Raw genomic sequence first — 10,000 nt, 5'->3', positions numbered from 1 at the left:
CCTCTCTGTCTGTCTCTCCCTCTGTCTGTGTCTCCCTCTCTCTCTGTCTCCCCCCCTCTCTCTGTGTCTGTCTCTCCCTCTCTGTCTGTCTGTCTGTCTCTCTCCCCCTCTCTCTCTCTCTGTCAGTCTCTCCCTCTCTGTCTGTCTGTCTCTTTAACAGCTTGATATGGTGTAGCATATTTGGATCAGTCCGCATAGTACGACATCTCCTTGAAACTGAAATTGAAATAGTAATTGTAACTAGTTTTTTTGTTTGTTTGTTTGTTTACTTTTTGTTTGTTGTTGTTGTTGTTTTTTGTTTTGTTTGTTTTTTTACTGTGACTGGGCTCAATTTTCCTTCCGTTTAAAAAAAAAGGAAAAGAAAAAGAAATACCTGCATTTTTTTTCCTTCTCTGTTTTTATGTCAGGGCGGAGGAAGTTTTATTGATTGAACTATCTATCTATGTATCTATTTTACGTCGTTTTTATTCTGTTGGTGCTGTTGTGACACATCTTTCCCATCTGACACGGCAGAGTGCGCTCGAGCTGGGCTGTAAAGTCAAACTGAACTACATTGAACTGAACTGAACTGAACTGAACTGATCGTTCAATCTGTCGATCACTTTGTGTCGGCTTGTATCGATCTATCGCTCCGTCTGCATGAGTGAGTCACTCTTACATTCATAAGGCTGACATCAAAAAGCCTGTGTGTGTTCGTCAACAGTTCTGAAAAGAAATCGGCACACCCTTTTCAATCCTCCTCTCGTCACTGTCGGAACGTCTAAAGACTGACGATTAAGCCTGTGCCATGGAGCGTCTCATATATAATAGGCCGATGGAATGGAGTGTCTTTCCACAGAAATGTATCCGAAATATGTGGAACTTGACCAAACATGTTTCAGTTCAAGTTTGTCACTGATTCAAAACTGATGATACATCTTCCGTCCTATGACAGGTACTGCCTTTGAAGTTGGTGAATAATTCATTCACAGACGAATTTGCAAAGAGATCGAATCTGTTTCTTTCAGTTTTGAACTTGTGTGTGTGTGTGTGTGTGTGTGTGTGTGTGTGTGTGTGTGTGTGTGTGTTCTTCATTATGTGTGCCCTTCTGCATGAATATTTTTTCCCTTCATTAATGTGTGTGCTATTTGCAACAGACGTGGATTAGCAAGGACACACTGGAAGAATAGGCTATGCCTAAAATCTGAATCCTTGAATAAAAGCGTTTTGAGTTCTGAGTTCTGAACACACACACACACACACACACACACACACACACACACTCCCCCCCCCTCTCTCTCTCGTAACGCGTGTTCACACATTTATAGGCCTACATACCGATATAAATACACACATACACACTCATACAAACACAGTGGTAAACAGAGACAGACAGACAGATATATCAAAGGGAACACCTAAACCGACAGCACAGTCGCAAGAGGTAACAGATACTTGTCCTTAATGTCATTCATGACCAGCACTGTCAAATTGAGTCGTATGTATGACATTCCATGCACTAGCCCCTACCCCCCACCCCCTCACCTCACCCCGCCCTCTCCAGACCTTGCGTCCGTTTGACACTGAAAAACCAACAACAATAACAACAAAAAAAAGAACAACAAAAAACAAAACAAAACAAACAAACAAAACAAAAAAACAAAACATGTGCCTACCGTAAGACTGTACATACCTATACCCATACTTCTTTTTCTTTTTTTAACATTTCTTTTTTTATATTTCGTGTATATTTTTTGATCTCAAGGCCTGATTTTGCGCACTGGATTTACGTGAAGATCAAGCGTCTGTTTTTTTGTTTGTTTGTTGGTTGTTTTTTTACAGCATAAGTCGAGTAGCGTATATGGAGCAGCCTGCACGATTTGATGCCTTCTTGAAACTGAAAGTGTACATGGATGCAAATGCATTAAAAAATTAAACAAGATAAAGGAGGACTTGTGTGTGTGTGTGTGTTTGTGCCTTCGTATGTGTTTGTGTGAATGAGATAGAGACAGACAGAAACATAGACAGAGGCACAAAGAGAGTATACCTATTATGTCCGTGTGTGTGTGTGCGCCTAACGTTAAAAACTCTTTGTCTGTCTGTCTGTCTGTGTCTCTGTCTCTGTCTCTCTCTGGTGGGGGTGGGGGGAGGGGGGGGCGGGTAACGTGAACCGATGTTGAAGCGTACAGGTCACAGGTCACGACGTCCCGGTAATTGTGCTAATTGTGGCGCACAGAAGCAACCTTTGGTTGTCATTAGTTCGCCAACATCAATATAAAGAACCAAGCATTCGGCACAACTCACCTTTCGGGATCGTCTGTGGCTCCTCTCTCCCAGTCTACATTTCTGTTCATGACGAAGATGGCCGCTGTGAAGAAAGCACTGCACGGCGCCATGTTGACAGCGCGAACCAAACTACACGGTGTCACCCTTGCCCTGCTCCTCACTCTTTTTGTCCTGCGGCACTTTGCTGTTGAGGTGCGGGGACGTGGAGCAGAACCCTGGACCGGAACTCAAGACAGACGGCCTGAGGCAGATCAGTTTGGGCAGCAGCGGACGCAGGGCCAGCACGGACAGGACCACCACCTCCGACGGCAGCGGGCAGACAACTCCCTCGCGCGCAGACAACTCCGTCGCTGCAGCCAACTCTTGTCGATGTCAAGGACCAACTACAGTCTTTGAACGGTAAGTTCAGTGATTTGAATAGTTTGTGGCATGGAACAATCCTTGAAGGAAGTGAGTGGACAGTATGGCGCTTTGTGTGATGGCAAAAACGATTCCAGGGAGGAAGTCGCGGTACTCTGAACGGAGAACGATGACTCGGCAAAGGCAAATACTTATCTTGTTGTCTAGGATTGTACAGTTAGAACAGAAAAGTTATGATGCAGAGAGTGGGGGAAGTTAGACGCGAGCTCTCCCCTCATCTGAAGAAAGCAAGAAACGAGTGGAAAAGAGCCACAATGGTCTTTAACCATCTGCTTACAGATGGCAAGTAGTTCCTCGGGATTATGTCAAACTTTATCAACCTAGATTCCTGGAGCTAAATGCACGCTTTCTTATACAGCCGCCAAAATTGCAATTGCAGGAAAACGTGTGATGTCGTTATCAGGTTAGTAAGGGGTTATGACGGTGGTTTTTCAGGCAATGTACACGACAATTCACCCACTCAGAGTGGATGACAAAGCTCAAATGATTGTTATTTATGTTACACTTCATGCCTGCAATGTAAAAGACACGAAATATACCGTGCATTTAGCTCCAGGAATTTAGGTTGCTTAATTTGGACATTATCGTTCCACTGAAATCAGGACGGACACCTTGCAAGAGTCTAGACAGGGAGTCAGCCGGCCAGTCGATGTGCACTGTTTTTCTCCTACAGAAAAAGGGAACAAAAGAAGCCGAACACCGTCTGTGTGTTCGCCTGTTGCAAGTGTCAGTGACACACACGAACCATGTTATGTAGGTCAGGACAGCGAGGCCGACCAATGGGCTGGCAGCATGAAGGAGCACGTGCAAGAGCGTGCACATGTGAACAAACCCTTCTTTTTTTCTTCTTCTTTTTTGTGGAATGTGCGTGGTTTGCTGTCTAAAATTGTTGATCCTGAGTTCGTTTCATTTGATTTGTTGATTTGATTTTGTTTATTTAGTTGAAACTTTTATAGAAGACTGCCAGTTTGATGTATTTACAGGATATACATCATTTTTGTAAATTTGCAGTAAAATTCATCAGACAGAGGAGACGATCAGGATTACTTTGCTTGGTTAGAAATGGAAGTATCACTTATGTTAAACATGTTGACATTGATTACATTAACGTATGTATATTTGTGATTGACAAACAGTTATTTGGAATATATAAGGATGTTCCTTATGCGTATTCATACGTACCATCAGACGGTTCTCCCTTTTATGTTCATTTTTATATTGACAATGGAATAAATGCGATCGAAGACCGACCGATTTATTGTTACAGATTTAGACAGTAGACCATCTAACATTTGTCAAGATCTTGCTGTAGAAGATACTTTTGATGTGCAACACTGTAGCCAGTCTCTTAGTACTACTCGTTCCTCTAATGATCGTAATTTGAATAATTATGGGTAATTGTTACTGAACATGTGTACCGCTTTAGGTTTGAATATTTTGAATGGCATGTGTATTGGTGACCTAGAAGTTTGCTACACACATATGCCTGATTCAGGAAGCAGCGTTGTTGATTATTTTATCTTATCAAATGAAGTTTTTGCAATGTTGTATGACTCGTGTGATTTATCTGTTATTGAAAGAATTGACTCAGATTATTTACCATTGACAATGCGAGTCGTTATGTTTTTTTTTTGTTTTTTTTCTTTTTTCCAAATGAAAACCAATGTGGTGTTGATGAACATGAAAACTATTACACTGCACATATAATTGTATGGAATGAGGAATGTGCCCATTTATAAACCTCCACTTTAAGTGGTGAAGACATGAGTATGACAATAGACATGACACTTGGTTTAATCAATGCTGATGTTAATAAAGCTCTTAGAACATTTAATGATTGTATTAGAGAAAGTGCAGACTGCATGAAGAAACGTGTATCTTTCAATAACGATAAGAAGACAAATGATTGGTTTGATCAGGAATGTTCTCTTGCTAGAAAAAAACCAAAACAAGATTGTTACGAAAATGTCGTGCATTAAAAATCGAAGATAGTAATGAATATTTAATTTGTAAACGTGAATATACTCAAGAGAAAGAAGAAACATTATAATACATCCATGTTAAATAAACTAGCTAGCTATCATGTGATGGTGAGTCCAAAGCGCCTGCTGATCCAGTGCCAGCTACGCTGGACGGGACACGATGTCCGCATGACAGACAGCAGGATCCTGAAGATGCTACTGCATGGCCAGCTGAAGGAAGGCCACCGCGAACTTGGAAGACTCTGCACACGCTTTAAGGACACCTTGAAGACAAACCTCAAAGCCTGTGACATAGACATCGCTTCCTGGGAAACTGATGCCCTTGACCGCTCTCACTGGAGGATGCTGTGCTCTAGTGACATAAATACATTTGAAAACAAGAGAACGCTGTCCATTAAGAAGAAGCGTAAGCGAAGGAAGCAAGGTCCAACTTCTGGAGACGTTTTCCCTTGCAACACCTGTGGGAAGTGCTGCGCATCCAGAATCGGCCTCTTCTCCCATATGAGGACACACACCGACAGATAAGCCTGCTTGCCTACTCATCCGTCGGTCCGACGGGAGTCTCTATCATGTTATCATGTGAAATGTTCTTCAACGTAAAAAAAATAAAAATAAAAAAAAAATAAAAAATCAACAACACTGTAAGCGTGAACCTGACTCTGACTCATCCTCATAGAGCAGGTCACTATCCCCTAAAACCTTGTTTGTGTTTTTTTTTTTAACTCTCCGATCAGATCAGACCCCCAGACAAAAACCCGAGAAGACTTCAGCCCCACAACCACTCCCCTTAACCGAGCGCAGTGAAAAAGACGAAGAAGAAATGTTGTTTGGCTTTAGTGCCATCAATTTCCACTTTCTGTGTGACACTTGTGAGTAGTTTATGGTAGTACTACACTTCTGGGTAATTTAGTCTGCGGATGCGAATGATTTAAAAACATGTCATGCACTTTTGAGAGCTTTCCGTCTCGGTGGGAAACTTTTAACAGTGTAGTTCTCAGTGGGTTTGTTGTTGTTGTTGTTGTTGTTGTTTGGGTTTTTTCCCTTTTCCTCGTGAGGTCATATTATGTGTTCATTTTGAAGATTTTCTAGTCTACTCTGATATTTCATACTTCTGTTTTTACTCGTGGTGTAAGGTGTTGTAGCAATTTATGGAGTCCATTTCTTTTGCTGGTTTACTGTGGGGTTTTTTTTCTTCTTTTTCTGGTGATGAAAGCTATGAATTCTGCTGCACATGTGCGCGCGTGTGTGTGTGTGTGTGTGTGTGTGTGTGTGTAAGAGTTAAAAACTGACTATAACCCATGTTTCTCCGAAGTTTGTGTGTGTGTGTGCGTGTGTGCGTTTGTTTCTGTTTATATTTCCCTTCTTTCTTTCTTTTCTTTTCTTCTTCTTTTTTTATTTTTATTTTTATTGTTTAGTGTCTGACAAAAGTGTTCACCTAAGTATTATAGAAACCGCCCAAACTTCATTAAAATCCACTTATTGTTTTGTGGGGAAAAAAACAAACAAAAGAATATTGTTAAAGCTCTTACAGCACTTGTTTCTTCTATTTGTAGTTCCTTTCGGTAAAGTTATGTCTGTTGTTAATGGATGAGGATGATTTAGTATATTAATGTGTATTGTTTGCGCGAATTGGCTTTTTTTTTCTTTCTTTCTTCTTTCTTTTTTTCTTTCTTCTTTTGGCATTACTCTGTGTGTAAAAGGTGTACGTATGTAACGTTTCAGTGCCCACAGTGGGCACAAAAAATAAACTTTTTCTTTTGGTGGATAGCGAAGTGGTTTTGTAGTTTCTGAAGGTGGTGGTGGTAGCTGTTGTTGTTTAATTTTCAACTCTTTTTTTTCTTCTTGCGGATAGCGAAGTGGTTTTGTAGTTTCTGAAGGTGGTGGTGGTAGCTGTTGTTGTTTAATTTTTAACTTTTTTTTTCGGATAGGGAAGTAGTTTTTTAGTTTCTGAAGGTGGTGGTGGTAGCTGTTGTTGGTTCATTTTCAAGCTTTTTTTGCGGATAGCGAAGTGGTTTTGTAGTTTCTAAAGGTGGTAGTGGTAGATGTATAAATTTCAACCTTTTTTTGCGGATAGCGAAGTCGTTTTGTAGTTTCTGAAGGTGGTGGTGGTAGCTGTTGTTGGTTCATTTTCACCTTTTTGTTGTTGTTGTTTTTTTGTTGTTTTTGTTTGTTGTTTTTTTGATAGCGAAGTGGTTTTGTAGTTTCTGAAGGGGGTGGTGGTTGCTGTTGTTGTTTAATTTTCAACTTTTTTTTCTGCGGATAGCGAAGTGGTTTTGTGGTTTCTGAAGGTGGTGGTGGTAGCTGTTGCTGTTGTATTTTCAGTGACGGAGAGAATTTGATTTAACTCTGGAGATGATGAAGTGTTCCTTGTTGACCCTTTCACTGCTGATACTGATGCATTTCTCTGCGGGTGGTGCTGGTGAGTTATGTATGTCAGTGTGTGTGTGTGTGTGTGTGTGTGTGTGTGTGTGTGTGTGTGTGTGTGTGTGTGTGTGTAGTGTGTGTGTGTGTGTGTGTGTGTGTGAGAGAGTGTGTGTGTGTGTGTAGTGTGTGTGTGTGTGTGTGTGTGTGTGTGTGTTGTTGTTGTTGTTGTTGTTGTTGTTGTAGTTGTTATTTGTTGTTATGCATGTATGGTTAAAAGAAGCTTGTAGCTTATCCTTTTACCCTCAGTAAAGCATTAGATTTCGAATTCGAGTCTCTCTATCTCTCTGTCTCTCTCTCTCACTCTCTCTCTCTCTCTCTCCCTCCCTCCCTCTCTCTCTACCTATATGTTTCTGTGTGGGGGTCTCTGTGTGTGTCTGTATGCTGTGTTTGAGTCTTGTCTCTCTGTGTCTTTCCAATCAATGAATATTGCACGCACGATTTTGTTGTTGTTGTTGTCATTGTCGTCGTCGTCGTTGTTGTTGTTGCTATATTGATGAAGAAGGACGGTGATGACGATGATGATACTGATGATGATGGTAATGATGATGATGCCGATGATGATACTGATGATGATGGTAATGATGATGATGCTGGTGATGATGACGAACATGACGAAAACGATGACAGACAACGACAGCTACAATAGCGATGATGACGACGATAATAACGACGACGACAACAACTGTTACTCCGCACCCACACCCATCCCCCACCACCCACAAACCCACACACCCAACACCCACACCCCCTAATCCGATCAGACGAATGCTCACCCGCTCCACCCAACGAGTACCCGGTGTGCTCACCACGGTACCACAACATCACGGTGTCGGAGGCCCTCCCCACCAGGTCCACAGTGCTGCGGCTGAACTGCAGTGACCCCGAGGGAGGGCGGGTCATGTGGAAGATCGTCAAAGGCAACGTCAGATCCTCTTTCTACGTCACCAGGTGGGGCGTGCTGACGTCAAGAAGAGAGCTGAATGCCGAGTCGGACATCAACCCGTTGCTTGTGAGAGCTCCTTGATGATTTTTTTTTCCTCTCTGTGTTCTGTTCTGTTCTCTTCTGTCTGTCTGTGTGTCTGTCAGTCTGTCTGTGTATATCAACCCGATCTTGTGAGCTCTTGATTTGATTTTTCTTTTCTGTCTTGTCTGTGTGTGTGTGTGTGTGTGTGTGTGTGTGTGTGTGTGTGTGTGTGTGTGTTTCTGTCTGCCCGTCTGTCTCTGTCTGTCTGTCTTCTAATCTGTCTTTGTCTCTGTCTGTCTGTCTGTCTGTCTCTATCTGTCCGTCTTCTAATCTGTCTTTGTCTCTGTCTGTCTGTCTCTGTCTGTCTGTCTTCCAATCTGTCTTTGTCTCTGTCCGCCTGTCTCTGTCTGTCTGTCTCTGTCTGTCTGTCTTCCAATCTGTCTTTGTCTCTGTCCGCCTGTCTCTGTCTGTCCGTCTCTCTTTCTTTCTTTCTTCCTTCCTTTCTCTCTTCGTCTGTCTGTCTGTTTGTCCGTCCGTCTGTCTGTCTCTCTGTCTTTCAATCTGGTCTTTGTCTCTGTCTTTCTGTTTGTCTGTCTCTGTTCTCTGTCTGTCTGTCTGTCTCTCTCTTTTTCTTTCTTTCTCTCTCAGTCTCTCCATCTGTCCGTCTGTCCATCTGTTTGTCTGTCTGTCTGACTCTGTCTCTCTTCGATTACCTTGTAAATCTTACAATATGTGATGTGATTTTGACAAGAAGGGCAAGATGAATTGTGTTCCAAATGTTCCCATTTCTTTCTTCTCTACTCTGTCTGTCTGTCTGTCTGTCTGTCTGTCTGTCTGTCTGTCTGTCTGTCTGTCGTCTGTCTGTCTGTCCGTCCGTCCGTCCGTCCGTCTGTCTGTCTGTCTCTGTCTCTCCCCTCCATCTGTCTGTCCACGTCTCTCTCTCTCTCATTCTCTCTCTCTCATTCCCCCCCTCTCTCTCTCATTCCCTCCTCTCTCTCTCTCATTCCCCCCTCTCTCTCATACTCTCTCTCTCTCATTCCCCCCTCTCTCTCACACACACACTCTCTCTCTCTCATCCCCCCCCTCTCTCTCTCTCATTCCCCCCTCTCTCTCTCACACTCTCTGTCTCTCATTCCCTCCCTCTCTCTCTCATTCCCCCCCTCTCTCTCTCTCATACTCTCTCTCTCTCATTCCCCCCTCTCTCTCTCTCATTCCCCCTCTCTCTCATTCTCTCATTCCTCTCTCTCTCTCTCTCTCTCTCTCTCTCTCTCTCTCATCGATTGCCATGTAAATCTTACAATATGCGATATTATTTTGACATATAGATGGCAAGAGGAATCTGGTCTCAAATGTACGAATGTATTTATATGAACTTTAATTTTGAGGGTATATGTGGGAGTATCAAGGAATTAGATGTCAGCTCAGGGGCATAGCCCTTGCTACTGGTACCACGTAACCCAGTACTACCTGCCGCATGTGAAGTCTCCCAACGACGGACCAGGCGGAGGAGGAAACCTTTCCCAACGGCTGTGAAGGCGGAAGAGGATGACCAAAGGGCAGGGGGAGCTCTTATCCTTGGCTGGAAGTCCCCGTAGGAGACGGAGCTCCGAAGAAAAAACCTGCACCTGCCGAGGCCGTCCTACACGTGGCAGTATCTGCACCTGTGGGACTGTGAGCGTCGGTAGGCGAGAGAGTGGGGAAGGGACTGCACACCTCCTCCTAAAAAAAAAGTCACCTGTGCTGGTCAGGCAACCAGGCTAATGTCGGAACGACGAACTCGGCCATTAAGTGAGCGAAGGAAGCAGGGCTCAACTTCTGGAGACGTTTTCCCTTGCAACACCTGTGGGAAGTGCTGCGCATCCAGAATCGGCCTCTTCTCCCATATGAGGACAAACACCGACAGATAAGCCTGCCTGCCTACTCATCCGTCGGATCGACGGGAGAC

General features: G+C 43.3%; 1 pseudogene across 1 annotated transcript in view; it reads left to right on the top strand.

The window, feature by feature from the left end:
- The first annotated feature begins 5,427 nt into the window (after window positions 1-5,427).
- The window catches only part of LOC143284867 (protocadherin Fat 4-like), a 44,888-nt pseudogene continuing 40,315 nt past the window's right edge, over window positions 5,428-10,000 (top strand). The window contains exons 1-3 of the transcript XR_013055618.1: window positions 5,428-5,536; window positions 6,990-7,086; window positions 7,853-8,100. The product of XR_013055618.1 is annotated as a protocadherin Fat 4-like (transcript). The remainder of the gene's footprint in view (window positions 5,537-6,989; window positions 7,087-7,852; window positions 8,101-10,000) is intronic.

This window comes from Babylonia areolata, chromosome 8 (assembly GCF_041734735.1).
Source record: "Babylonia areolata isolate BAREFJ2019XMU chromosome 8, ASM4173473v1, whole genome shotgun sequence".
Classification (NCBI taxonomy): domain Eukaryota; kingdom Metazoa; phylum Mollusca; class Gastropoda; order Neogastropoda; family Buccinidae; genus Babylonia; species Babylonia areolata.
The sequence above is the reverse complement of the archived record's forward strand: the minus strand, read 5'-3'. Positions and strand labels throughout refer to the sequence as shown.